The sequence below is a fragment of the Pelmatolapia mariae genome, unplaced genomic scaffold, assembly GCF_036321145.2.
Source record: "Pelmatolapia mariae isolate MD_Pm_ZW unplaced genomic scaffold, Pm_UMD_F_2 NODE_ptg000607l+_length_63923_cov_1, whole genome shotgun sequence".
NCBI lineage: Eukaryota > Metazoa > Chordata > Actinopteri > Cichliformes > Cichlidae > Pelmatolapia > Pelmatolapia mariae.
In genome coordinates this window covers 1-27222 of record NW_027052290.1, presented here as the reverse complement: position 1 = coordinate 27222, position 27222 = coordinate 1, and the positions used below count along the sequence as shown (strand labels likewise).

The window sequence follows — 27222 nt, the reverse complement described above, 5'->3', positions numbered from 1 at the left end:
AGGCAGGGTCTCTGGAGATAAAGACACTGTCATACACTTCTAATGGGTCATAAATAATAACTAGACAGGGGTTCCATTGCTTTTTAGGAAAACTACATATAACTATCCGGTCTTTAGGTGATGACGTGACGAATCCTGCTTCCGGGCGTAAGCAGTCTGTGTTTAATATGGCTTTTGTGTTGTTAACATGTTTAATGTTTTATATTCTCTTCTATTTAATCTCAAAAAGCTCCTAAAAACAGTCAGTGATCACTGTTGACCTCCCTCGGCTTTTATTACCGCTAATCATTTATTTAAGCTCAGTTTTTAAAACCTTACGATGTAACTACAGCCCAGCCCATGCAGCAGTATATTAATGACTAACCTCGTATTGTGGATGGATTATCTCAGTTGTTCTCCTGAGTGAAGTTTGGTCCGTTTACAGCAACCTGCCATGCGATTACATTTGTTCCTGACCACCAAGAATCCTCACGTTAACTTTTATTGAGTGGAGAAAGGGTTAGCGTGTTTATATTATGCTCACATAGCTGTGTTGCTAGCGGTCACGTAGCACATCATTATATACGAGCTAGCCCAACTTCAGTAACCCTACAAACGTCACTGCTGTTTAGTTTTCTGTCTTCATTTATGTTGGAAGTGATAGCAGAGCTGTACGTTTGAATTTGTTTCCAAAATCCCTCAGTCAGGACATGCTATATTGTATTTAGATGGAAGCTAGCAAGCTAGTTTCCTGCTAATTTCTAACTGCGTTAAATGTCATAAATTCTGTTTTCATGGATGCCTGGATGATAAACTCAATTGTTACATCTGGTAGATGTAAGACTTTGGACAGTTTTTCAACTCTCAGTGATGCCACAGTGATTGTTTGACTTAGGGACCTGTAGCGGAGTTTGAGCCCAGACACGGCTAGTGACGTCAGACTTAAAGACCGGATAGATAACGAGATGGTTATAAACAACATTTAGTTAAATCTCCTTAAACAACCCACTGTAAATGTCAATCAACTACATACTAACTTAATGCAAACTGTATTTTCCTGTAGAGGGGTAGTTGGACAGGTGAGTTGTTAGTTCAGGATTCACAGTCTGAAAAGCAAAAAAATAAAACTTTTAAGATTCAACTTTAATTCACAAAAGATCATTTCTGCTTCCATGCAGTGAAAAAGTAATTAATGTTGACCATATGGGTACTATAAGTGTTTGACACGAGAGCATGTGAAAAACAGCACAACATTCAAATTAAGATCACAAAACCAGCAGAAAACAAAAGTATTTATATTGTTTCAACAGGTTCAGTGTGACCACGGTTTAATAACTCATTCTTGAAAGGCTGCTATTTGCAGTTTGGGTTATCCAGAAATCAAAATGTCAATTTCCGCTGCTTAAAAAAAGCAAAACCTTGAGAAACGTGTCTTTTCCACACTGTAGATAAAGCAAATAATCAGGGTTCATAACTTTGGCAATCTATGAACTGTTTATCATCCAACATAATCCAGGCAAAAATTAAAATTTCTTTCTTGGCTAAATTGTTGCAATTATTCGTAATTACCTTATCCCTTAGCTGCACATAGTTTTTAATGCAACTGTGTAAATTAGTTAGCATGGTAGCTCAGTAAACTGTAATGGTAAACATGATATCTGCTAAACACCAACGTTTTCATTTTAAGCATGCTAGTATGTTGATGTTACACAACCTATGCCATTCCACCTGAGTACTCATTCCACCTGCTACTCTGCCTTGTTATAGATTGCTTTGTAAACACAAAACAACTTGTATTTGTGTGGTGGTTTACAGCAGGCATCAACAGTTAATAGATATAACCCTGAAAATGTGAGTTTAGTTACTGAAGGATCTCTCATCACTCAGGATTGATCAGTTCAGTGGGCTACCAAGTTTCAAGATAGAAATTTGGCATTATTAAAGGAATATTGTTAAGGACAATAGATAGAACTGACCTGCATCTTTAGTGGTCTTTTGTGTAAGTAGTTGAAGTGAATTTCTTTGTGCTGTCATTTCCTTTTGATTTTCCCTGAGGGAAGAGACCAGAAGTATTATCAACCATGTTTCTAACACTTTATCAGGCAATTCTGTATCTTATTGTTGTGCTTACCGTTATGAGCTTGAACAGTTCCTCTCTGACCTGATAGTAACAATGTAGACAAATTGTTTACATTTTGGTACATGGCAAACACTAAACACTTTCTTCTAACCATCAAATATTTGTTTTTTGATAAATATATCTAGAGTGATATCTGTTCTGCTAAAATGATTAAACCTACCTTCTGCTCTGCAAAACACCCTGTGATCAAAATAAAAAAACCCTGGAAGAGAGAAAAAAATACATAACATGTCTAAAAAGACACGATGGTTTTCCTTTTTAATCAGGTTTGCAGTTTTTATCAGCAGAGACAAGAGTTTAAGGGAATTATATGCCAATTGGAAAGTTAGATCTGTGCATCCCTATTTCCATTGAGTGACGCTTTCTGATCATCATCAGAAACTTGTATATTGATAATTAACTCAACTGTAATACATGGGTTTATTTTTACTTTTAAACAATGAAATAATCAATGTTTTAAAATATGTTACTTCTACAACTCATCAACAATGAAAAGCAAAAAAAGATAACTTTTAAAGAAAAAGAATTATAAAAAAAGACAATTATAATTTTTAAAATAGAGTGAAATGGAGATTTGTCCATTGTTGATTTTCTTTTTCATATTTGTGAATGTTTTAGATCATCAAATACATTTTTTGAAATAATTATTACCTAAATTTGCTTGGTATGTGCTAACTGTGCATTCAAATTACCTGGAAGGTATTAAGGATGGTGAAAATGTAGGTGATAACGTTAAACATGGGGCTATCAGACATGATGAGTTGAATGAAGCCAACGATCCATGTCACTCCAAAGACAGGTGTTAGAACAATCACCACTTTGAGGATGCCTTTTGCCGTTTCCTTGTCATCAGCCTTGCTGCTGTCAGGGACTGAGGTCTTCATCAGTGTAACGATGACAACAACCATGGAAAAGAGATTTGCCAAAACAATGGTTCCCACAGGCAGGAGAAAAGCATGCATGGAGCCAACCAAGAGTCTTACGTAAACTAGCCAGCATGTTGTGCTGTTGTAGTAGTTCTGGTTGGTGTATTTGTAGTACACATAGCTGGGATCCCACCATTAGGATTGGGCAAACATACCCTAAAATGCTGGAGAGGAACATGAAAACTCTTTTCCTCAGTGGGCTGAAGACAAAGATGAGCTGGTGGACAAGCATGATGCTCAGGCACAGCATCCAGCAGAACATAGCCAAGTAAAACAGGTGTTTGCATATGGTCAGAACTAGACACCAGCTGTCACTTAGAGTCTCGGGATTGCTAGAAGCCAAGAAACTGCAATTTGCGAGCAAGAGGAATGTGGCAATGTTCACTATAGCTGTGTGCCGAAAATGAGAAAGGTTAGTCTTGACCACAGCTGACCACACAAGAGATTCAATGATGAGAAAGATCACCAAGGAGCAAATGGACACACCAAGGCCAATATTTGAAATAAGTTCAAGGATAGGATCTTTTTTTCCTCCATCACCCTTGGACATTAGGACAGAGAATGCAGTTAGGTGGTTGCACTCACATATTGTGTGGTTTTCATCAGAAATGCTGATATTGCATCCTTCATCTGACCATTTATTCCCTGTGGTGTTCCAGAAGACACAGTGAGGTTGAGTGGGGGTTGGTTTTCCCACTGGGGAAGTCCAGTCTAATTCGTATAGTTGAATCACTTTTATTGTCCAGTGTGGCTGATAATATGAGGTCGGTAGGTTTAGGTTGTGTGCCATTAAAGCTGTTATTTAATTTACTCATTAGATTTTTCACAGCTACAGTTTTCAGTATTCCGTTTGGTCTTGTTCATATTCACACCAATGTCAAACACAGACACATTACAGTTATTGCTTCGACAGAATGTAAGGTCTAGATTTGTACTGTTGACTCCGTTGCTCTGGTTGACCTGAATGTTCTTCACTAGACCTTCCACAGAATTTAGGTAGTTTGATGACATGTTATAACGAACTGTGTCATTTACCCCACTCCAGGTGCCATTCAACATATTGCTTGCTGCACTAACAAAATCCTGAAAGACAGTAAAAAAAAAAAAAAAAATTAGTTTGACTGAACAGTGACTTTTCACACTTTCCCAGTTGATGCTAGGACCCCCTATTCAGGCGTAATCTGCTTGGGTGTACAGTCAGTGATCTTCAAGTGCTGGTGTCTGTTGTTGAAATTTAAAGTGGAAGAGAAACACTACATGTATAAAGGCTAATTTACACCATAGAGCCCTGCTCTCAAAAACAGACATAGATCTGTGAAGCAACGGGGAGCAGAATTTGTCTGAATCACCAAAGCAACAAGTTAAAGTCTGACATGCCAGCTTTTCCTGGCTGGGTGTACGGAAGTATGTAATCGGTCTGTGAAGGTTCTCAGTCATCCAGGTCATCGTAGTCAAAGGAGTTTGTAAAGAAAAGTGTCTGGACTTCTTTAAGTTGCTTGAAGACGTTTCACCTCTCATCCGAGAAGCTTCTTCAGTTCTAAGGTCAAATGGCCGAGAGTCCCAGATTTAAACCCTGTGGGAGTGTCCCCCCAAAGAGGGACAAAGGACCCCCTGGTGATCCTCTAATCACATGAGCCAAGGTGTGAAAGCGGGTGTGGGACCTAATCAGGCCAGGGTTTCGGGTGAGCTCATTGTGAAACCTGGCCCCACCTTGTCATGTGAATTCCTGAGGTCCGATGGCCCAGGATGTGAGTGGGCGTTAAGGCGTCTGGGGAGGGAACTCAAAACTGGATTATAGATGGCAGACAGTTGGTGTCGTAAACCACCGCCTCTGTTCAAAGATGGTCACTCACAGTGGACATAGATGGCCTCTTTCACTCCTCTTTTCAAACCATCTGTCCTCTCTGTCCAAAATGTGAACGTTGGCATCCTCGAAAGAGTGACCTTTGACCTTTAGATGCAGATGGACTGCTGAGTCTTGTCCTGTGGAGGTGGCTCTTCTATGTTGTGCCATGCGCTTGTGAAGTGGCTGTTTGGTCTCTCCGATGTAGAGGTCTGGGCATTCCTTGCTGCACTGTACAGCATACACCACGTTGTTAAGTCTGTGTTTTGGAGTTTTGTCTTTCGGGTGAACCAGTTTCTGTCTGAGTGTGTTGCTGGGTCTGAAGTACACGGGGATGTCGTGCTTGGAGAAAACTCTCCTGAGTTTCTCTGATACACCGGCTACATAGGGGATGACAACGTTGTTGCGTCTGTCTTTCATATCCTCCCTCGCTGGTGTCTGATCTTCTTTTCTGTGCCTCTTTGCTGACTTTATGAACGCCCAGTTAGGATAACCGCATGTTTTGAGTGCTTCCTTTACGTGTGTGTGTTCCTTCTTTTTTCCCTCAGGCTTAGAGGGAACATGTTCTGCCCGGTGGTGTAGGGTCCTGATTACTCCAAGTTTGTGTTCCAGAGGGTGATGGGAGTCAAAGAGGACGTACTGGTCCGTGTGTGTGGGCTTCCGGTAAACTTCGATGTTGAGGTTGCCATTCTCTTCAATGTGCACAGCGCAGTCCAGGAAAGGCAAACAGTTAGGCATCCTTGCACCTCTGGTGGGGAACACCCCACACCACATCAAGAACTCCACCGACTTCACCGACAAGGTCCAGAAACTTACCCTGGATCCAGATGAAACCATGGTGTCCTTTGATGTAGTCTCTCTCTTCACTTGCATACCCACCACGGAGGCTGTGGAGACTGTCAGAAAACGCCTACAAGAAGACAGCTCCTTGGAAGACAGGACCAACTTCACACCCGATCAGATCTGCACACTGTTAGACCTCTGCCTCACCACAACATACTTCAAATACAACGAAGGCTTCTACAGACAAAAACATGGCTGTGCCATGGGCTCCCCCGTGTCACCTATTGTAGCCAACCTTTACATGGAGGAAGTGGAAAGGAAGGCTCTTTCAAAGGAAGAGTACCCAGCCAGTGGTACAGATATGTAGATGACACCTGGGTCAAAATCAAGACACAAGAAGTGGAATCCTTCACTGCGCACATTAACGCCGTGGATAAAAACATCAAGTTCACCAGGGAAGACACAAAGGATAACTGTTTGCCTTTCCTGGACTGCGCTGTGCACATTGAAGAGAATGGCAACCTCAACATCGAAGTTTACCGGAAGCCCACACACACGGACCAGTACCTCCTCTTTGACTCCCATCACCCTCTGGAACACAAACTTGGAGTAATCAGGACCCTACACCACCGGGCAGAACATGTTCCCTCTAAGCCTGAGGGAGAAAAGAAGGAACACACACACGTAAAGGAAGCACTCAAAACATGCGGTTATCCTAACTGGGCGTTCATAAAGTCAGCTAAGAGGCACAGAAAAGAAGATCAGACACCAGCGAGGGAGGATAAGAAAGACAGACGCAACAACGTTGTCATCCCCTATGTAGCCGGTGTATCAGAGAAACTCAGGAGAGTTTTCTCCAAGCACGACATCCCAGTGTACTTCAGACCCAGCAACACACTCAGACAGAAACTGTTCACCCGAAAGACAAAACTCCAAAACACAGACTTAAAAACGTGGTGTATGCTGTACAGTGCAGCGAGGAATGCCCAGACCTCTACACTGGAGAGACCAAACAGCCACTTCACAAGCGCATGGCACAACATAGAAGAGCCACCTCCACAGGACAAGACTCAGCAGTCCATCTGCATCTTAAGGATAAAGGTCACTCTTTCGAGGATGCCAATGTTCACATTTTGGACAGAGAGGACAGATGGTTTGAAAGAGGAGTGAAAGAGGCCATCTATGTCCACTGTGAGCGACCATCTTTGAACAGAGGCGGTGGTTTACGACACCAACTGTCTGCCATCTATAATCCAGTTTTGAGTTCCCTCCCCAGACGCCTTAATGCCCACTCACATCCTGGGCCATCTGACCTCAGGAATTCGAATGACAAGGTGGGGCCAGGTTTCACAATGAGCTCACCCGAAAACCCTGGCTGATTAGGTCCCACACCCGCTTTCACACCTTGGCTCATGTGATTAGAGGATCACCAGGGGGTCCTTTGTCCCTCTTTGGGGGGATACTCCCACAGGGTTTAAATCTGGGACTCTCGGCCATTTGACCTTAGAACTGAAGAAGCTTCTCGGATGAGAGGTGAAACGTCTTCAAGCAACTTTAAGAAGTCCAGACGCTTTTCTTTGCAAACTCCTTTGACTACGAGGTATGCAATCAGCTGGCAAAGGAAATGCTTACAAAATGTCATCAGCCAATAAAATATTCTCTCTTTTCCAAACACAATCAAAGAGTTTACTACATAAGAGGTTACTAGATAGGTACACCACACACATAATTATTTTTCTTACCGAAATGTGAACGAAAATTCTAATATGCATCAGAACTTCCACGGGGGGACAAAAATCTTGATGTTAAAAGTCTCCTTCACTTACATTTGGGCTTGTCATTTCCTCACTTCTAAAATAAAGTTCAGTCAATGAAATGATGTGAGGAAAAAGTTTTCAAAAAAGTGTGGCATCTAATAGACTCCAATTTGTTCAAGTAAATGGAGAGTCTTCTTCACATGCTGAGGTTAATTATGGAGTTCCACAGGGTTCAGTGCTAGGACCAATTCTATTTACATTATACATGCTTCCCCTAGGTAGCATCATTAGAAGACATAGCATAAATTTTCACTGCTATGCAGATGATACGCAGCTCTATCTATCCATGAAGCCAGGTAACACACACACAATTAGTTAAACTGCAGGAATGTCTTAAAGACATAAAGACCTGGATGGCCGCTAACTTCCTGCTTCTTAATTCAGATAAAACTGAGGTTATTGTACTCGGCCCTGAAAATCTTAGAAATATGGTATCTAAGCAGATCCTTACTCTGGATGGCATTACCTTGGCCTCCAGTAATGCTGTGAGGAACCTTGGAGTCATTTTTGACCAGGACATGTCCTTCAAGGCACATATTAAACAAATATGTAAGACTGCTTTCTTCCATTTGCGCAACATCTCTAAAATTAGAAATATCCTGTCTCAGAGTGACGCTGAAAAACTAGTTCATGCCTTCATTACTTCCAGGCTGGACTACTGTAACTCATTATTATCAGGATGTCCTAAAAACTCCCTGAAAAGTCTTCAGTTAATCCAAAATGCTGCAGCAAGAGTACTGACAGGGACTAGAAAGAGAGAGCATATTTCTCCTGTTTTGGCTTCCCTTCATTGGCTTCCTGTTAAATCCAGAATTGAATTCAAAATCCTGCTCCTCACATACAAGGTCTTAAATAATCAGGCCCCATCTTATCTTAATGACCTTGTAGTACCAATATCACCCTATTAGAGCACTTCGCTCTCGCTCTGCAGGCTTACTTGTTGTTCCTAGAGTATTTAAAAGTAGAATGGGAGGGAGAGCCTTCAGTTTTCAGCCCCTCTTCTGTGGAACCAGCTTCCAGTTTGGATTCAGGAGACAGACACTATCTCTACTTTCAAGGTTAGGCTTAAAACTTTCCTTTTTGCTAAAGCATATAGTTAGGGCTGGACCAGGTGACCCTGAATCCTCCCTTAGTTATGCTGCAATAGACGTAGGCTGCCGGGGATTCCCATGATGCATTGAGTTTTTCCTTTCCAGTCACTTTCTCACTCACTATGTGTTAATAGACCTCTCTGCATCGAATCATATCTGTTATTAATCTCTGTCTCTCTTCCACAGCATGTCTTTCATCCTGTTTTCCTTCTTTCACCCCAACCGGTCGCAGCAGATGGCCGCCCCTCCCTGAGCCTGGTTCTGCCGGAGGTTTCTTCCTGTTAAAAGGGAGTTTTTCCTTCCCACTGTCGCCAAAGTGCTTGCTCATAGGGGGTCATATGATATGATTGTTGGGTTTTTCTCTGTATTTATTATTGTGCTATCTACTGTACAATATAAAGCGCCTTGAGGCGACTTTTGTTGTGATTTGGCGCTATATAAATAAAATTGAATTGAATTGAATTGAATCTCTTCCTCAGAGCCTCTGCTTTTTTTGTTTTCTTACACCTGAGGTGGGAAGTATAAATACTTGGTTTCTGTAGAATTTTCAGGTACTTGAGTAATTTTATTTTCTGACTACTTTTTAGGTTTAATTCCTACTTAAAAAAAAACCTTTTGACTCCTTACATTTTCAAAACAGGCTCATTACTTTTTTGTTTAGCGCAAAAGTAGCTGCAAGCCTTTAAATGTGAAAATAATTTGAGCCTAAACAGTAACACATGGAAGGCAGTCCTGTCTGTACCATAATCACCAAAGGATGTCGCATAAAAATAGATGACGTTTGCCATAGTGAGGGGTTGAATTCAACCTGTGATTTTTTTTTCCATAAGTTGTAAGGTACTTCAGCATCTAGCTAGTCTTACAAAAGGGGAGCGAGCATAAAGGGAGTGACTTTTTTAAAGTGGCAGTTAATTTCAAATACAGCATTTCTATCAGCTTAAACAAACATCAGCAAACAAACTGTTTGTGTGCAGTTTGATGCACAGTGATTTGCAGCTAAAGGTCCAGCTGCTGTATATCACGGGGAGAGAAAAGAAGGAGAGCTAACCTGACACAGAGATGGAGAAAGATAAAAAAAGACAGGACAGGAAAGGAAGAAACAGGTTAGTTTGCTGTACTGCGATTAGCACAGTGGCTACACAGTGCTAATGGTCGCTTACATTAAGTGTAGGAGAGATTAATATTCCATCACAATGTTGAGGATGAAAATCAGCAAGGACAATTCATTAGACACCTGCTGAAATCATGTTGAATTCAGTTGTGTAAATCTACAAAGAGCACCAGGTCAGCTGATCACAGCCCATACACAAAGACAATTTAGTGGCGCTCTCAACAGAAATTATTGTGAGTCTTTTACTCACACTGAGCCACTACAACTGATTGTAGGGTTCCCCCACCTGCTGAATCCACTTTAAGGCTTAAGTGTGCTCATTTTCCTGTTTAGAGGCAAAGTCTCCCTCTACAATGTAGGCAACAGAAAATAGAGCTATATTTTTTATTTTCCTTTTTTTTCCCTTCTGATTCAAGCTGAGTACAATTAGACTTACAAATCAGACTAAAGTTTGTATTCCCATCCACTACTATTATTTTATTATTACATTAATATTGCACAAGGCTCAGTTAGCTTTGTAAAAACAGCTAGTACAAACATCCTCCAAAGAGCTACTTCTTATTGTCTTACGTTGAGTAAATTTCAGAGCCTCTGCTTATTGCATCAGCTGATTGTGCTCCTTGCTACACTCAACGTGGCAGGGAAAAATCGGTTTCTGCTTGTTGATTTGGTGAATAACCTGTCACCTGATTCAGACTCTACTGCATGCTGTCCACATTCATAAAGAGCTTTACAAAACTGGGCATTACAGCTAACAGCTGGGTTTTCCTGTGTCAGTGCAGCTAGCCAAAGAACAAAGAACCACTTACTACTTAAAAAATGAAGAGTGAAAATGAACAGTATGTCCTTGGGTTTAACATAAAACTCACTGTTGGACCAAGTGCCAGCACGAAAATGACCCCCTTAGACTTATTTCTAGTTTAAACAACCTAGTTTTCTGAGTTAGTGGTTCTACATATTAGTTCTTACTAGTTAGCTAACATAAAATAATGTAAGTCTACTGACCACAACCAACCTGGTGATGTAATGTTCTGTACTGACACCAGATGGTGCTAAACATGTTTTAAAAACTTTGAGCTGTGCATGCTATATCATCCAGGTAAGTAAATCTCCAAAAGTTGATTCCATTCATCTGGATGTAGCATTTTCAGTGGGAGAAACATTTTGTCACTCATCCAAGTGACTTATTCAGTCTTAGCTGACTGCAGGTTTCCCCAATCTTATAAACACTACATTTGGATAATGACTGAAACCAGCACCACTGAAGGAACAATGGGCTGGGAGGTCAGATCCTTCATCATGATTATGCAAATTCTAATGACCACTGATCATCAACCACTGATCAGTGGCCATGAGTACCATTCACAGAGAGTTGGGGAATGGCTCCAATCACAGCATTGTAAGATGGTGACAGATGTACCCTTAGGCCCCCTCCTTGATTCAGAGATGGTCTTTTCCTTTTCACATAAATGGCCTCCTTAACTCCCCGCTCAAACCAGCGTTCCTCCCTGTCCAGGATGTGTACATCCTCATCATTGAAAGAGTGTCCACTGGCCTTCCATCCATCTATCCATTTTCTTCCGCTTATCCGGGGCCAGGTCGCCGGGGCAGCAGCCCAAGCAGAGAAGCCCAGATCTCCCTCTCCCCAGCCACCTCCTCCAGCTTGTCTGGGGGAACACCAAGGTGTTCCCAGGCCAGCCGAGAGATATAATCTCTCCAGTGTGTCCTGGGTCTGCCCCGGGGCCTCCTCTCAGTGGGACATGCCTGGGAAAACTTCGCCCAGGAGGCATCCTTGTCAGACGCCCGAACCACCTCAACTGGCTCCTTTCAATGTGGAGGAGCGGTGGCTCTACTCTGAGCCCCTCCCGAATGGCCAAACTTCTCACCCTATCTCTAAGGGACAGGCCACCCACCCTTTGGAGGAAGCCCATTTCCGCCGCTTGTATCCGCGATCTCGTTCTTTCGGTCACTACCCACAGCTCGTGACCATAGGTGAGGGTAGGGACGTAGATCGACCGGTAAATTGAGGGTACAGCATCCGCACCGCTGCGGCCGCTGCACCAATCGGTCTGTCGATTTCCTGCTCACTTCTCCCGTCACTCGTGAACAAGACTTAGACTTAAACTCCTCCACTTGGGGCAGGAACTTGTCCCCGACCCAGAGTGGGCACTCCACCCTTTGCCGGCTGAGGACCATGGCCTCAGATTTGGAGGTGCTGACTCTCATTCCCACCGCTTCACACTCGGCTGCGAACCGTTCCAACGCGAGCTGAAGGCCAACAGAACAACATCATCTGCAAATAGCAGAGATGAGATCCTGAGACCACCCAAGTGAAAGCCTTCCACCACTTGGCTACGCCTAGAAATTCTGTCCATAAAAATTATAAACAGAATCGGTGACAAAGGGCAGCCCTGGCAGAGCCCATCACCCACCAGGAACGACTCCAACTTATTGCCAGCTATGCAGACCACGCTCTTGCAACAGTTGTATAAGGACTGAATGGCCCATAGCAATGGGCCAGACACCCCATACTCCCGGAGTACCCCCTACAGGACCCCCCCGAGGGACATGGTTGAATGCCTTCTCCAAGTCCACAAAGCACATGTAGACTGGTTGGGCAAACTCCTATGCACCCTCAAGTATCCTTGAGAGGATAAAGAGCTGATCCAGTGTTCCACGACCAGGACGAAAACCACATTGTTCCCCCTGCATCTGAGGTTCGACTAACAGATGGGCTCTGCTCTCCAGCAGCCTGGTATGGACTTTCCCAGGGAGGCTGAGGAGTGTGATTCCCCTGTAGTTGGAACACACCTTCCGGTCCCCTTTCTTAAAGATGAGGACCACCACCATGGTCTGCCAGACCAGAGGTACTGCCCCTGATCTCCACGCAACATTGTAGAAGCGTGACAACCAAGACAGCCCTACAACATCCAGAGCCTTCAGGAACTCGGGGCAGAACTCGTCCACCCCAGGGGCTCTGCCACCAAGGAGTTCTTTACCTGCCTCAGTGACCTCACCCGCAGAGATTGGCGGGTCATCCCCTTTGTCCCCAGACTCTGCTTCCACCACGGAAAACATGCCAATGGGATTGAGGAGGTCCTCGAAGTATTCCTTCCACCGCCCAACAATTTTCTCAGTCGAAGCCTGCAGCACTCCACCCGCACTATACACAGTGCAGGTAGAACACTGCTTTCCCCTCCTGAGTCACCTGACGGTTTGCCAGAATCTCTTTGAGGCAGTCCGAAAGTCTTTTTCCATGGTGTTAGAGTCAAATTGTTAAATGTTGCCATTATTGTACTTAAAATTTGTATATCTTGGTTCAAACTGTATGATCAAAGACATTCCTTTGTTTGTTGAATGTTTTTTCAAATATTAATATTTTAATGCAACTTTTGGCCCATTGAAATGAATGGCGAGCTTCATTTGTGGTGTGTTGGCTCCATCTTTTGGTCCCATTGAAACGAATTTCAAACTTCATTTGTGGTGTTGGCTCTCTCTAGTGGTATGCCGGGAGTGGTCCCCTTGTCTTCCCAGAGCTTGGGATTACCTTATTGACTCTAATATCAACGGAGCGCACAGCGTCGCTGCTTTCAGGAACCATTGGAATTTTTAAGATTGCACAAATGATTCAGGAGTTACGGTAATTGAAAGGGTGTATGCTTCGTGGAAAACACCATATCCTACAATTCATAGCACGCCCCTGCCGAGTCAAACAATGGCGGCTGTCACTTACTTTTCATATTGCTCTTATTACTGTTTCTAGGTCACAAAATAAACTTTTAAGATATTTTCTGGTGAGAATGTAGCTGTGTAAACTTCAAATATCTGCTCGTTTTATCAAGACATCACACAATAGTGCTCTGACGTTTTCGGAGCCGGCTGACAGCTAGCCAGCTAGCTAGCGAGCTCGGTCTGGCTGATTAAAGCCAGCGAGAACACCCCCCCAATCAAAGGAGCCTTTGATGCCTGTACTTCAGCCAAGGTAAGCGTTTGCCTTTTATTTACAGTGGTCCCTCGTTTATCCCAGGAGTTATGATCCGAAAATTACCCGCGATAGTTGAAATCGCGAAGAAATCGGCGAAGTTGAAATCGCTGAAAAGGCACCTGCGGGTGCCTTTGATGGTGCAAAACGTTTCGTTGACATTGTTATGTTTGTTGGGGAAAAAACTTACAAACATACAGTACAGCACTTCAGAGTTACACTGCTAGCGATCAAAGATTTATGTAAATTTGACAAGCTGAACGCATTCTGTACTGTACAGGAGATAATGCATGAGATTAATTGACAATGGTCTACAGCCAATTAGAACGCTGTGTAAAAACAAAAAACAAAATAAAACAAAAAAGTGCATGCAAAATTGCCCCCCCTCCAGAACATTGAGACTTTGAGATCAAAATCAAAATTGAATGCTGCTTAATGGACATTTCTTTACTCCCAAGAATATCAATCTGCTACACTGTTTACTTTAAACCACTCCAAATTTAAATTGTAAATTCTAAATTGTACCTTGTCTTGATCCCCTGAGACTTAAGCATATATTGATTTTCTTCTTTTATTTCTATTTATTAGCTTTTTTGCTGTGATGTGCCTGCAGCCTCGTCCTCTTGTCTCTCTGTATGCTGCACTGCATACAGGAGAGATCAAAATACAGTTTACTTTGATTTGACTTGAAAATCAGCTGTATTCCATTTGGGTCCCTCTAGTGCAGGGGTCATCAACCTTTAACACCCAAAGAGCCATTTGGACCCAGTTTCCATGGAAAAGAAAACCCTGGAAGCCGCAAATACTTTTTTACATATAAAATGAAAATACCACTGTTATTGTTTTTTTTTACCTTTATGCTTTGTATAAAAAACTAAATTGTGTTGCTTATGAAATCCATGAAGTGCTACAGAGAAAATTAAATTTTATTTATGTAATGAACACATTTTGAAAAATATAACAAAAGGGAGATACACCTGAGCGGCATCTGCAATCATGCCTCGCCGGCTTAAAGTCTGTGCTCTCTCTGTTGTTGTGTTGGTGTGTGTCGGGCTGTGAGTTGAAAAGCTACAGCTGGCTGTGTGGGTACAGCAACCATGTGTGAAAAGTGGTCAATAAAGAGATGCTACAAAGCATGTTCATGCAAACATCGTTGGCTCTGCCGTCATACAATGGGACTTCTGTTCCTGAACCTCTGTGCACAGCGTCTGCAAATCGGGGCTGTACGAAGTCACTTCATATTTACGCAAGACTGTAAGCCAGAGGTCGGCAACCCTAGGCACGCATGCCACAGCTGGCACGCGAAGGGTTAGCTGATGGCACGACCATAGCTGGACTGGCCATCGGGCATACCGGGCATTTGCTCGGTGGGCCGATGGTGTCGCGTTAAACAACAGCAGCACGTTTAAGCTTGATCAGCTGTTCTTAGAATTTATTTAATATTAATTTCTAGTATCAGCTGATGTTTGCTGGAGCCACAGCTGTAAAGCTGCTGGTCATGATATCAGTTTGGATTCGTGGTGAGAGGGAAACATGAAGATGAAACCAGGAGATGTCCTTACTGAATCATCAGAGCTGAACAGGTGATGGAGAAACAGGTTTACCTTTTAGGTGACATGAATAACACCAGGATCCTTTTCTAAGTAGCTGACAGCTGGTAACTGTGCAGGGGCGGGTCTAGCAAAGTTTTGCCAGGGGGCCAGGTAGGGCATTAACAGGGAAAAGGAGGGGACAAAGAAATGCTTTTCTTTCTTATTCTCATTTAAAATGTCTCGCTTTTAATAAATAATTATCTGAATCTTACAACCAAAGTTTTTATCTGATGTAAAATGTATAGAAATCATACATATACCAACAAGACTGTACATCACTGTCACAACAGCGTTTGTTTTCATTCAAAGGCTTTATGGCTTTAATACCTGGTGGGCTGGTCTCTAGTCAAAATGCCTGGGCCGATTTTTTGTCCCAGTCCAGCCCTGGGCACGACACGCAGTGAATTAATCTGAGGAGGTGCATTAAAAAAAGTGTTTTTGGGACTTTCAGGTGTATGGACCAATGTTTTCTTTTCTGATCAAACCAGAAAGCTTTAATGAGCAGCTGGATTTGTCTCGCATTAACTGGCTGAGTTAATGCCAGTTAATGCAACATCGAAGCAGCTGGAATCCACAGCTGTGCGTGTTCCTTGGAGCTTGCATGTTCACCTGCTGGACATCACTACCTGACAAGTTTAACTGTCTTCAGAACATTGCAGAGGCCTTATTGACAGTATTTGGCTCTGCATATCTGTGTGAGCAGATTTTCTCTCACATGAGTGTCCTCAGGTAGCCTCTGAATGCTGGACACTCGGAGACCTGTGTCTCTGAGTGGGAGACCAGAGATCACATTAACATGTGTATCTCTGTATTAACAAACATGCCATATTGGCCCAGTTTATTTTTCTTATCATTGTTGTGAGGAGACCATAAACAGCATTTGCATTTTCTGTTGTACAGTTCATTTGCTGTTATGGATAAAAAGTCTTTTTTTGTTTCAAAATAGCTGATAACTATTCGCTGATAGCTGCCAACATCTGTGAACAAATATAATTCTGTTAAGTTGTTTTATATAGTGTGTAACTGTTCATATAGAGCGTTATTAAATTTATTGCTAATGCAATCATATGGCAAATTGACTTCTGAGGAAATTTTAGATGGCACTCATCATCAGAAAGGTTGCCTACCCCTGCTGTAAGCTGTCATCTGTGAGGTGCGAGCGGTGTCTGTTTTTACCATAGTTCATGGTGGAGAATAGCTGCTCTAGTGCGTTTTGCTCCCTGTAGTCGTATGAATGGCAAACTACACTCATGTTGCGTTTTATTCCCTCTGGTGGTATGAATGGCAAACTACACTCATTGGCAGTAAGATAGGCACACTTAAAATTTCTTCTGAAATTTTCGCTCTCTAGTTCTTTCAATATTTTTTTTGCCATACTTAAAAAAAGGTGTGGGCTTGTTTTTCTGGCATCATTCATATGTAGTCCTCACAGGACTGTTACTACAAATGCATTTTTTTCATATTACTGTAGATTAAACAAAATTTAAAGTATTTAAATTGAGCTCAACTTTAAACGTCTGTAAAATTAATCCATATAATGCTGCTGGTGGAAATGTTTTCTGCAGCATAAGTACTTTTACTTCTGGTATTTTAAGTAAAATGTGTCAGTAATATGCAGTTCATTTGTGGTGAGGCATTTTTACTGTGTGGTGTTATTACTATTTGTCTGTAAAGTTCAGTGCACACCAGTGACTCAAACTATCTTGACAAATTGTTAGTTAGACATGAGATCTGACAAAGTAGATCCTTAGATGTTGAGGATTAATTCTTCTTTTAAAGTGAATCCTGAACTTTTAAATTCATAAACATACAGGTATAACAGAAAAAGTAGACATGCTTACAGGAAAGATATCGTCTTGCAACACAGTTGTTTTTGATGCCTTGGCCATCATATTTAGAACATCAATCGAGGCGCTAACGTCGGCTATATCGTTGCTGGATCCAGAACCTAAAGCAGAGCTGTTTTTTAGCCCTTCAAATATATCCTTGGCCACCTCTGGGGTAGCCCCTAGTCCCTTCAGGAAGGCCTAGATAAAAGAATTAGCGTGCAAAAAAGTAAAAAATCAAATCTTTGTAATTCAGTTTCATTGTTCACAATAGTAGGCACAACAGACACTTTACATTCTTTTAATGACTTGGCATATTTTTACATTTGAATTTGTATGAGCTGTATGTAAAACTTTACCCAAAGATTACCATACTACTTCAAGATGCTATGCCCTGTAGAAATGATTTTTAACTAGCAAACTAGCAGTTTAATAAACTTTTCTTATAATGTTGGGTGAAACTGGTCACAAAGTGGTATCTGCAACAAAAAGCTCCTTGTGATTAGCTGGCAGCAGATTGTATGATGAACATTCAAAATTTTATTCTGAGTTGTAGTGACAGGTTGATGCAAATGGGAAAGCTTCTCAGTTTCTGGTTTGCGTCATAATTTCCACAATTTCCCTACTTAGTGGTAAATTTCTTATGAGTATTTGCAGTCAAGTGTGCATCTATTATGATAACTACTGCTAACCATGGGAACCTGCTAGCGCCAATTTCACACTAGTGTGTGCCAGCAACCTCCTGCAAGTACTCGCCAGCCTTATTTTAACATCAAGGTAAACTTAGATGAAATTTTACAAGCTTTTGCATTGCAGTATTTAAACTGCAATGACAAAAGCTAAAAATACAGAAACAAACAGAAACAGTAACTTATTGTAATATCATACAGTACTATGAGAAATATAGACACACTCACTTGAGCTGCATTTGAAACTTTGTCCAATTCTTCACTGACACAGCTGTAGAACACGTCCTGCCAAGCAGGGCCGATACAAGTCCGGGACTTATAGCCAACCCTTCCCAGTGGGCATTTTCGAATAATCACTGTTTCTCCAGCTGGGGTTTCTGGCCATGTATCTTCATTAAGTGTGATCTGTTTACAAACTATGACACCATCTTAATTTAAAAAAAGAAAAAATAGTGAAGAAATTAAAAAAGTGATATTATATATTACATGTATGACATTAGCTGATGCAATATAGGTCATTGCTAACACATGCAATTCGAAACGCTGAGCATATGCTAATATACTACAAATAACATTTACAATAAACATGTTAAAGTGGACCTATTATGCATTTCAGTCATATATCGCTGAATATCGGGCTTCCAATCAGAAGAAAGTTAGCTTAAATGAAGGGTGGCATCAGTGGAGCTGTTTTTTTCAGACAGGATTGCACCAGGCCCTGGCATACAAGTAGAATAAAAATTTGGAGCTGGAAATGAGCATAAGTCCTCTTTAAACTTAGTGAACATATTAAACAATTTAAAGAATCCATACCATAGATAGCTGGGATGTTTATTTGTGCACTTTTCATTTGATTCACATCATTTTTAAAAGTGATGTTAACATAAACTCCACTTCCTTTTGTGCAGGGGATGGTAGGACTGAACGTGTAGTTGACGTAACCCTCTAAAGCTGTAACAGAAGATTAAAATTGTTATGGTTTTTTTGTCTATGAAGATTTTGTGCAGTAAGGTCTACTTTAAATTTGCATTTTTGAATAATGTGAATTATGTTAATGGCATCTATTAAACAAAACTAAATGATGTTTTAGTTTTAGTTGGAATAATAAGATTCAAGGATAAAAATGTATGTTTATCTTACTTGTGTTTTGTACGGCTTTATAGTTTGTTGCCGAACCATTGTAGCTCCACGAAATGTCATAGGTCTTACCGCTTGCTGGGATTATGGCACTGGCAGTGAGGCTTACACTTGGCTGATCCTTTGAACAGTTCATAGTAAGAGGCATGGTACTCAGGGTAATTGTATCAGGCAGGAGGGCCACACTCAGATAAGTCCTGCCTGTGTGCCTGATTGAACCAATCGTAAATCCACACTCATATGTGCCTGCAAGGAACACATGGCAGTTACAACTGAACTGGGGGTTGGACTTAAACACATGGATGCAGGAAATGGCAGGAGATGTGCGATCAATTTCTGTTGTACTGACAATAATCGGAACAGTGCCAAGAGTAGAAATATATATGTATATATATATATATGTATATATATATTTAATTTCTGAATTTCATTATTTTTTTTAATAAAGCAAAACGCATAAACACTTGCCTTCCCAAATGCCTGTCACCCCATTGAGTGTAACACCAATACAAGATTGGTAGATAGATGTGGCACATGTCTGATTCAGCTGGACCACACTGCCACTGTTGAGCTCAAAGCGCTGATTCTGTGTGGTCATATTCCAGCCTGCGCTGCCTGTGGCCTCCTCAAGTTTGCATGCAAGTTGTGGCGTGGACTGATAGCAAACTGTAGTCCCTGGGGCCTCTACAATGACCATTCCTGTGTCAAGATAATAGATGGAAATAGAAATCCTTAAAAGGCTAAAAAGGTCACTTTAGATTTATCTGTCCAACAACATATAAACTGAATCATATTGATTCATACTGAATAGTCAGAATAATTTTAATAACCATTTAAACTAAAAGTGACTGGTCTTGATGAAAAGTTATTGGAATATGGTCTTCTAATTTAATATGTGCGTGTAAGTAAAATTAGATACAGAGTCAGTGCAAAACACTTATTCTACAGCATTAATCTAATGCAAGGTAAATATGTTACTTCAGCTAAATTGGTATAGCTAAATATAAGTGGGCATTTTGTTTTATAACACAGCGTTTTATGCTGTTTTCCACATATAAGACAGATTAACATATTTGACATTACTGGAATTAACTGAAGAACTCAAACATTTTATAGACATTTAAAGGTGTGCAGCTGGAATACCTCTAGACCTCTAAAGGCTTTTGACCCCATTGGTCATAATTAGTTCTGTCAATAGATTAAAAAAATACAAAAAACTAATTAATCTCACAATCTCACTTCTGTAATTAATCGCGATTACCTGATCAATAGCCTGGTTGCAATTAAATTTTTTCAACTTTATGTATAAGCTTGTAACTGACATTCATGCAATATAATGAAGTAAATGCAGAATAAACACAAAGAATGTATGCTGAAATTCAAAGAGAATTTGAATAGTTTTCTTCAATCTTTTAGCACAGGTTCTCTCCTGTGAAATACAACTTTTTAACTTTTTTTACCTACATACTAATAGGTAAGTATACGCTAATATATAATATATATTAGTGCTGTCAAACAATTAAAATGTTTAATCAGATTCATCACAGGATGACTGTGGATTAATTTTGATTAATTCTATATTATTCACATTTCATTTTGTTTGAGCAAACAGACTCGAGAAAAAAGGGAAAATATACGCACTTAACATGTTTATTGAACATCTTGAACATTCATGTTAACAAAAAACTCTTTAAACATTTATCCTCTCTCTCTCTGTCACTTTTGGGGAGGCACTTCACGTCCTTGAAACGAGGAACCAAAGCTGTGTAAAGCGCATCCCATTGAGAGGGCCATTGTGCGTTTATCATCTTCCAAATTGAGTTGATTGGTTCAGCTGCCCGTCACTACCAGATCAACTGCCCATTTGCACATGTGCGAAGGTAACTCTACTTTAAAAAAACTGCCGAAATGTGTTGACAGAGACAATTCAGGGATTTTGACTCATTCTTCACTCCAGATGCATTAATTGCGTTAAAAATTTCTATCGCGTTGACCATGATGGTGAATTAATTTGCGTTAATGTGTTAATTTTGACAGAACTAGTTACAATATATTACTTAACAAACTGGAAAAGTGTGGTATCAGAGAGTTTGGACTGAAGTGGGTGATGAGCTACTTAAAAGGCAACAATTTATGGAAATAGATGAATACAGATCAACCTGCATGTCATTAAATTTGAAAAATTTGGAAAATGAAAATTAACAAATCAAGTATTATTGAAGATGTATGCATAGAAATGGTACTGTATATGAAAACAACATTTTGGGTGTCAAGTTTGGGAGCTGGAAGGCTCATTTTAGACATGTAAAAGCAAAATAGCAAAGACTATTGCATTGTTGGGAAACGCAAGTCACATTCTGAACTGTACTGCTCAATTATTTTGTCACACATCAATTATTGTGTAGAAATATGGGGTAACATGTACCAAAACACACAATACCCATAATGCAAATAAGGTACAGAGCAATAGATACATAGATTAGAAGATCAAGCTATGATGAGTCTTACAAGAATCATTACATAGTCAAATGAAAGAATAGTAAAACATGGATTTTTACTAACCTAGAGTGTCCACAAGTATAATAGCTGAAAGTTGCTTTTCAAGATTAGTGACTATTCCTTGAAGTTTATCAGTTGGCACTCTGACACTGACGGCTACCTGAAAGTCAGCAATGAATTGAGTGGATGATGGAGTGGAGATGGTTCTGTAGAGAATGATGGAAAAAATACTTGTTACAGAGAAAATTTAACATTAGAAGCAGTACATTGTATCTACTGTGCATATCTTTTGCACTAAAAGGTAATACTTGTCAGTCTCTGAAAGTGTACATGCTTGATTCCCATTGTTCACCAAACTTCCATTATATTAAACATTACAATGTCTCCAAAAAAGTATTTGGCTAGTCTCTTTGGAATCCTGAGGTTTCTCTTTTTTTCTCTCACTTTAAGCCTTTTGTTCTCCATTTATTGCAAGTAGTGCAGTTTTCAATTGCTGTCCCTTCTATTGCCAGGGAACGGCACTTGGCATTTGTCATCAGCTATGTGCAGAGTTACTGAAATGGTTAATAAGTCAGAATTTTACGAAGAGTTATTTGCCACTGTTTCAGTGTTTCCATGCATCAATCAGCGTTGAAGGTCATGTCTCCGAAACAGCCCTGAAGACATTGGCTGACACTGATTCAGTGGCAATAGCCTTTGTTGCTTAAGTATCATTGTCATCACAAAAAACTCACCTATAATAAACCAAGTGGTGTCACGATTAGAAGTGGTGTTGTTTTGAAAAAAACAAACAAAATACAAAACAGTGACTTTATAACATGCTTCTTTATAAAGTACGATACCTTGGACCAGTAACGTTCACATACTGAATAGCATTCAGTTGTTGAAATTGAATTTGAAGCTAAGAAAAGAAAAAACATGAAATCATTGATATGTTTGTCTTATCTGACAATGGAAAACATATTTATATTTATAGTTTAGTTATAGAATAGTGCAAATGTGAGGATGAGACATACCGTTGTGTTTTTGGTTTGATCCCATGCTGTAGTCTGTATTGATCCATTGATGAAAACTGTGTTCATTGTAAATATTACAGTTAGTTATTTCTTAGTTTTTTGGGTTGTCAGACACAAGCATACATAGCAACATGGGGAAAAAGAATAAGAGTGAAAAGCAAACGGGAAAATCTAACCATGATGTAGTTGTATTCAGCAGATTTTAGTTCTGTTTTTTTCTTTTTAATTTTTTTCAAGGTCAGTTTAGTTTCACTTAGAATCGAAGTTAGTTATCTAAATTTAATTTAGTTTTTAATTGTTATAGTTTTTCAGGTAGTTTCTTTTTTATTACTTTCAGTGTTTGCGTTGTTATTTATTTAATTACTTTTAACATGGGTGTTGTTTGTCATGGCATTATTTTGGAAATTAAAAACAGTATAGTAACAATAAAGACACTTGACACACAAATATGTAGAAATCCCAGAATCAATAAACAGCACCAATTTTGTTGGCAAATTTGACCAAAGACATGTCGATTATTGTTATTTATTTGCAAATAAACAATATTGTTTACTTGCAAAAAAGTACTTTTAGTGTTTTCAACATTTATAATAACACTGTCATACACTAAAAACATCTAGTTGTAGTGACCCTTATTTTATATCAACAGAATACTAAGAATAATCAACAATAATGACTATGAGAAAAAAAAAAAACAGAAAAAAAGAATTAAACATCATCAGGAGACCTACCTTGAACTTTAGGAGAACAGAGGGGTGTGATGTAGGATACATTTTGTGTGCAAGTAGCATCCCTGCAACAGTTGTAGTTGTAGCACACTTCATTGCTCCAAAGATAATTTGTAGAGCAGTTGCAGTTGGTGTCAGTTCCAACAATGAGGCACTCTAGAAAAAAATAAAAGTCAAAAACAAAAGGAAACATTTTTATTTTTCTGAGTTTTGTTTTTGAGAGTTAGGGCCACTCTGGTGTATCAGAACTAAATTGGCACATTATTATTCGGATTTGAACGACACTGTTGTAAAATAAGGACACCTGAATTCTTTCAAAGTACGGAATGTAAACATATCTAACTTTAAAATATATTTATTCATCAATGTAAATTAATAATTTTATATGAGCTTAGTAGAAACACAATGACCATCAGTAGTATTTTGTTTTCGTTAACACAGAGTCCAGTCCAATAACTTTGGCTTTTGTAAGAAAAAAAAAATCAGTCATAGACAAATTGCAGTAATTGTTACTACAGCTCTTTCATGTTTAAGATAATGTTTACGCAATCAGTGCCTGAATTCAGTTCACTTAAGATTTGTTCTTAGTAGTCAAGAAAGAATGGGCAAATATAGGTTCATGCCACAATAATGATTCTTTTTTTTTTTTTTAGGTTAGATTACATCATTTTAAATGTTTTTGTTAAAACTTAACAAATTCAAGATAATGGTCCAGAATCATACCTGCTACCAGTTCAGTGTTTACGATTTGTACTGTTTGTCCGCTCGTCAGTGAGAGGTTTGTTGAATTGATAGCTGACAGGACAGTCTGGGCATCCAGTGTGACATTACTCTCCACCATTATCTCAGCGCTGTAGATATCTTAAACAGGAATAAGATTTGATATATGTTATTATTTTGTATGATTAGCAACTTATTTAAAAAGAAGTGATTGAAAGATAGAATAAATGTACCACATAATTTAACGAATTATCAGATTTCTGGAGCTGGTAAACAGTAGATTTTTATTCTTATCATTACTTGAAATAACCAGAAAATAATTCTTAAACAAACTTAACTTAATCAGTGTGATCAGCCTCAAGCCCTGTCTCAAAGCTCTGTGTGTAAAGAAATGAATTGGTAGGCTACATAACAATGAGTGTTGAAACACAAACTCCCTCCATTTTGGACTCTCAAAGATTTGCATTGGCAGGAAATGGCTTGAGCACTGTGTATTTGTCTATGAAAACCCCCTTTGACTAAATCCAGAAGTGGTGACAGTTGCACTGGAATGAATCTGCTAGACCTTTTTCAAACCCGGGATGACCAGGATTTTTAATCCTGCTGCCTATTTGAAGACATTTTAAACACATTGACTTTTTACCTTACTGGCTTACCTTGTGCAAGGACCTGCAATGTCAAAACCAGAAAAATCACAAAATGAATCATTCTGACAAACTAACAACTCAATGTTAAGCCAAATTAAAGTACACAAATCATATCCCTTTCCATAAACATGAATATATGAATATACTGTGGAGTTGAGATTTGGAATAGAACAGGTTGAATTTTCTACATTAAACTAGTATATAACACACAATAGTAAAAATATTATTTACATTTAACTTGAACCTTGATGGGTAAACTCTACTCCTATACAAAAATGTAACCCATCAAAGAGGGTTCTCTACCTGGTAGTAGATGTACACAGCTCCGGTAAGAAAAATGAAAACCTTGGAATACATTTTCATCACCTGGACAAAAAACACACACAAGGGTTATGACAAGTTGAGAAGAGAGACACTCACTGAAGAACATACATAAAATACACAACTTATCCAAGGTACAGCACATGGATGCATAAACAAATACTGGGCCTATTTGTAAGGATATTAACGCTCTCACAACTATTGTTGTGACTTGTCATTATAAATGAAATGGAACTCAACTGAAAGCGTCAGAACTTAAAGTGTCGGAAAGTATAACCACTAAGCTAGAACTCTGTTTTCTGAAGCCAGTAAAAGCACTGGATTTAAAAGTGTGGACATGTAGAGGTTTTAAAACCAAAATACTGAGCTGAAATGCAGTAAAAGACTTCACCTGTGTCTATTCCTACATGAGCTCATTGAAATCTCGTCATAAAGTTTTATTGTATTTTTATTAACTGTGTCAGCACTGGGTCTCCCATATATTTAACTATGAGCCTTAAACTATTTTTGTCCTTAGCTTCCATAACACCCTTATCAGCTGCTATCTGCTTTCCCTTCCAAAGTACAGGAAGCTTGTATTTAGCTAGGAAAAACCTGTTTGCATCATTTTGCATGTTGGCTATGAATACAAACAACAAGTTGGTGGTTTTTCTTTTAACAGTGCACTGTTCATTCCTGTTCACACCAACAGTAGGATAGCAACACTGTGTACACAAGCCTGGTGATGCGGTATAGCTTATGCCCACATCATTTTCTTGTTGAGTCAAAGACACGGCCGGTGTGTTTGGATCACCAATCATAACGTTTCACAAATATTGGAGATTTAAACAACACATTTTTTAAAATCCAGAAACAGAAAGTAAATGTATAAATCAAACCATGTAGTAAACTAAAAAACTAAAGTAATCAGTGAACTGAATGAATATAAAACACTACTTGTTCACTTACTGTGATTCTGCTCCACTTAGTGAAATCACAAAGTATTTTCAGTTCTGTTATTTGGCTTCTGGAAGGGAAGTTCCTGTTAACAAAACAGTGGTTAAAGGGCTTCTTATCATAGGAATAGCATATTGTGATACTGAATGGTAATGTATCTCATTATAACCATAGCATGCTGGGGGCTTCTATAGCGGAAACATAACGAGATTCACGTTTAAAGGTTTAACTTACAGGATTTATGACTTTATAGATCATATTAAAATATGATTATTTAACATCTTAAGAACCAAAAAGGTTAGGGATAAAGTTTTGGAGACATTTAAAACATAAAACCTGAAAGGCTACAATATATGAGACTTCATTTGAAATGTCAGAAACTAGTTAGTTTATGGAAAAAGTGCTTATTTAGCCTGTGGCAAATCCAAACCCTCACTATAACTGGGTCAGTGTTAAAATGTAAACATGTTAAGGCTTTCCATACATATCTATTTTAAATTGCTTTCAACACTAATAATTTAAAACAAAAGGCAGTGTAGTTCAGTCAGGTGGTAGTGAGAGCTCACTTCTGTTATCTTTTCCTTAAAAAAAATGCAAAAATCAAAAGAAATACACAAATAAAACATTCTTACCTTTGCTGCACTCTACACAAAAACGATTGTTAACCCATTAACTTTGCTTCTATTAACAAACAACACTCCATGTCTATCAGACACCTATCAGATTTCCAGTCAAAGTAAGTGAGCAAATTGCTCATGAACACTGAGTTAGACTGAACAGAGGGTGTGTGTTAAGGGTAGTGCGTATGTGTTTGGTTGGGAGGGGATGTGTTATGGGACACATCCCCTCACAGATAGTGATGTTCTGGCTTTGGTTTTGAAAGACCATTTGCATTGATGGCATGTCTCCATATGTGCTGAGCCTTTCAACTTTCCATGAATATTTGTCTAACAAATCAAGCATTCTCCTTCAGGAGGTCACAGCGCAACTGCCTGCCTCATAAAAATGTTCAGTGTGTGTGCGTGTATTTGTGTGTGTTGTGTGACAGGGATAATTCCAGTGTATATAATATAAAATTAGCATGGTTCTTAAAGTGGACAAACTAATAAATGTTGTAGTGAGAAATGTTTTTTTTCAGCTCTCTAGAGTTAAGCCTTTGATCTCTTGCCAAAGGCAGACCACGTGATTATTGTAATAAGATAAGATAAGATAAGATAAGATAAGATAACCTTTATTAGTCCCACACGTGGGAAATTTGTTTTGTCACAGCAGGAAGTGGACAGTGCAAAAGTTATGAAGCAAAAATTAGAATAAAATAAAATAAGAATAAATACAGTATACAACTGTACAGAATAGAATAAAATAAAATACTATATACAGTAGAATAAAATAGAATAAAATATGCAATAAGATAAAAATAGAATACAAGTGCTATATAC

General features: G+C 39.4%; 1 long non-coding RNA gene and 1 pseudogene across 1 annotated transcript; both read right to left on the bottom strand.

Moving 5' to 3' along the window:
• Positions 1-785: 785 nt before the first annotated feature.
• LOC134623385 (adhesion G protein-coupled receptor F4-like) lies at positions 786-24587 on the bottom strand (annotated as a pseudogene).
• A 240-nt stretch (positions 24588-24827) lies between these two features.
• LOC134623388 (uncharacterized) lies at positions 24828-26512 on the bottom strand. Its single transcript, XR_010093310.1, has 3 exons — positions 26416-26512; positions 25796-25868; positions 24828-24892 (listed from the first exon to the last, which is right to left on the bottom strand). It is a non-coding gene; the product is annotated as an uncharacterized LOC134623388 (long non-coding RNA).
• Positions 26513-27222: the final 710 nt, after the last annotated feature.